Source organism: Morone saxatilis, unplaced genomic scaffold (assembly GCF_004916995.1).
Source record: "Morone saxatilis isolate NCDOM2014 unplaced genomic scaffold, NCSU_SB_2.0 Contig0, whole genome shotgun sequence".
NCBI classification, from domain to species: domain Eukaryota; kingdom Metazoa; phylum Chordata; class Actinopteri; family Moronidae; genus Morone; species Morone saxatilis.
In genome coordinates, this window is record NW_023339650.1 from 19632282 (window position 1) to 19635924 (window position 3643).

A 3643-nucleotide genomic window follows, 5' to 3' on the forward strand; every position below is an offset into this window, starting at 1 on the left:
CTAAAATCCTTCATCCGGTTCAAATCTAGAGTTAAAAAGCACCAAGATCTAAACAGTGGATGGTAAACATGTTAATGGAATCAACTCCATATAGAACATTGCTGTAGAGTTTATACCTTTATATCTTTAAATTAAAAAAAAGACCTTGTTGTTTTTCTAAGATTCCACACAAACCCCGCCGTGAGAATACTTTGCACCCAGCCAGTCCTGGGCTTTGTTAGGAATAACTGATGCATTCAGGGACCTCGGCAATTATTTTGGGCGACGGAGATGGCGAGTAGGGGAGCGGAGGGAGGACTGGATTCTTGGCGTGGAGACGAAGTGTCAACCTCCGTTTAGCAGCACAATATCTATCTGTCCGCCGTTCTGTTTAAATTCCTCCCCTCCGTCCCTGTTTATCTTCCCCTCTTCTCTCCGCCTCTCCCCGCACAGAGGACAATTAGGCTAATTGAACTTAATTGAACACATCATTAGCGACATTCCACAATCCACTTTCATCTCGCTCTCCGCTGCTCCCTCTAACCTCGGTCTACCCTTCCCTCCGCTGGCAGACAGAATAAACCGCTCATTGTTGGATCTATTCTGGCGGCCTGGTCCGTCTGGGGACTCGAACTAGCAACCCTGCATTGGGCTCGGAGCCGGTTCACTGACTTCTGACAACTGAGAGGAAACAGTGATAGAAAGACAAAAGCGTCTGTCGGATATGAAAATAAACCATAATTAGCATGTTTCCTTTCTGTTGCTCACATTCTTCTTTTGATCTTCTCTCGTCTTTTTCTTGGCACATTTTCTGTTTATTCTCCGTCTTTTTCTTCTTCCACAACTTCCTATCTCCTGTTCTTCTCTTCCTTTTTTCTCCCCGTCCATCACTTTTACGCTTTAACGTGTTTATAGCGTGTTTACGGTCGTGTCCGTGCAGTCGTAACGCCATTTGAATCCCCTCGCCGCCGCCGTCCCACCGCATCGTTTGGCTCTGCTTTGATGTGTAACCGGCCGCCAAAGATGCTCTATGTCTGCAGAGATGAATCACTCGATAGTAAATAGCTACAGATTGTGTGCAGACCTGCAGAGCACTAACACACCAACCGCATACGCAGCCTGCTGCCCCAAATACTCACCAGAGCACCAAATGTGGATTAATCCGCCGCTGAAAATAGTTCCCAACAAATTTCCTGGCATCTGTTTGATAAAAGAGAGACTGCTAACATTAGCTACAGTTTGGCAGACGTTCCCTTTTGTTCATATGACTCAAACTGTTTACTAATTGGAGGAGGTGTCGTGATGAACCGTAACCGCCGTTTCTCCCGTATTTCAAGGCCACCTCCCGTTTTATTGTTTCTCCTGGGAGGCTCCCTTAATTTGCACATCCCTCAAACAGATACAAGTCTTTAATGAGATTTTGGTTTGCAAGGTTGTGAAAAATCCCACCCACATTTAATATATCCTCATCCCCTCAAGGGCCCTACATTAAAAGTTCACTGTGTGTCTTCTGGTTTCCAATCAATCAGCCGAGTGATGTTCCCGGAAAAAATACTCAGAGTAAGACGTCTCTGTTTTCCCTCCTCTCTGCCAGCCGCCCGCAGCGAGCGGTGGCTTCGCTAAATACAGGCGGGTTCAAACGGGGGAGGAACCGGTGGGGAAGAGAGAATTAGAGAGGGAAGGAAAGCGTCTCAACCTTGGTGACCGTCCCTGAGTGACTCCACCAGACTCAACACTCCCCGCTCGTCTCACGCAGAGAGACGCCGGTCAGGTTCATATTTATTACAACCACCGGGTCTCAGTATGAGACTGGTTATGCTGGGAGGCTCCCAGTGTGTGTGAGAGCAGCTGTATGAGGAGAAGCCCTTCACTGTAACAGGAAGACGGTATGACGTTGTGCTGATCACAGTCTTTTTGATTAACGCCTCCTCATTGGTTGGTCCGTATCAGTGTGTCCAAATGATAAATCAGGTAACTTATTTCCAGCACTGACAGCGTTATAAAACATCTGACCGCTCCTCCGCTCTCATTATAAATAAAGCAGCCCCGGGAACCCAGACACACAGAGGGAGTTACAAGCTGGCACTTTTTAGCTCCAAACTTTATTGTCCCGAGAGAGAAATCTGGTTTGTAGACGAGGCCTGAAAATGAAAAGCATGCCATGAAATCACTTTAAAACAATGAAAACACAATAAAAAGGCACGAAAACATGACGGAGAGCAGCTGAAGTCTCACAGTCTCTCTGCTTTGTTGTTGAATTTCACTGCTTTGACAGACCACTTCCAGCAACCAAAGCACGCGACAGGACCGTTACAGTCAACACTGCAAACACTGTTAATCATCAGACCGCTTTTCAAACTCATTTTGTGTTTTATTGTTTGACAGCAGCAGGAGACCCACATAATCTATCACATACTGCGGTTTGATGTTTAACAGCCAAATAACAAAAGAAATTACAAAGAAATTATCCATATAAACAGTTTCAACAATGTTTGTGAGTTGAAATAACTTCATTACAGTGAATTATATATTATATCTGAACTCTGATGACCTGAACACAAACTATTAGAACAATGGCATCAAACATCAGGGAGAATTAAAAAAAACTAAACAAGATTGTATAAAAAGTTCCTAAAAATATCAGAAAAACTGATCTCTGATCAATATTAACAGGAAATAATCAAAAATGTTTTGAGGGCAAAAATGTCTCTTTTGAAAGCTGTTTGTCTCATTTTACTCCTGTTTTAAAATACATAAACGCATCAAAAACTATCAAACCTCATTTAGATGAAGGCGTTTTGAACTTTTCGTGGAAACGTCTTCGCCTCCGTTCGAACCGTCTGCAGCAGTCTGCATCGTCCATTCGAGCTTTTGTGTCGCGTGGTCTCTGTGTCTTTGCATGCAGTCTGAACACCTCCGGGCTGCACTTTACTTTGATCGGAATTAAACACAGAGCTCAGCTGTGATTGGTTACTGTACCTGGCGAGTGTTCTCCGTGTTTGGGGATTCAGGGCCGCTTGAACATGATTACAGCTGCAGCTGACCAGTGCTTTCATTGATGAATCTGCTGATTATATTCAGTGTCCCAGCAAAAAAAAACCTCAAAACATCGTACATTTTTAAAAAGAAATTTTAGGCCTGTGAAAGCCGTGGAGGGAACGACAGACTGTTTTCATAACAGTCTTAAAGTTTTAAATTGAACCTACAGAAACCGACTGAAATGATTAATCAACAGAATAGTTGCTGTTTCATTTTGATTGACTAACCGATCGATCAGTGCTGCCCTCAAATGGTTAATTATGTGTCAGCAAACAGTGATCAATGTTTGTTCTTATTCAGTTTTACTGGAGAAATCTTCTAATCAATGATCGAACCCTCGCCGCGTCGCTGCAGCTTTACCGTCGTCCTCTTCTCGTTTCTGTTTCTCCGCTTTGATCCGCCCAAAAGTTTAAAAAGCTTCTTCAGAACCACAAAAGGCTAAATTACTGTTTGTAAAGTGTGTGTGTGTGTGTCCTCCAGCTGACGATGACAGAGTTTGACATTCCTCTTGTCAGACGGCGAGGCCGCTTTAATGCCTCCTCGCCGCTTTTGTTTACCAGCCGTTTGACAGCGTTACACAGATTCAGTTTCACATCCAGAGCTGCTCACTGTGTGTGTGTGTGTG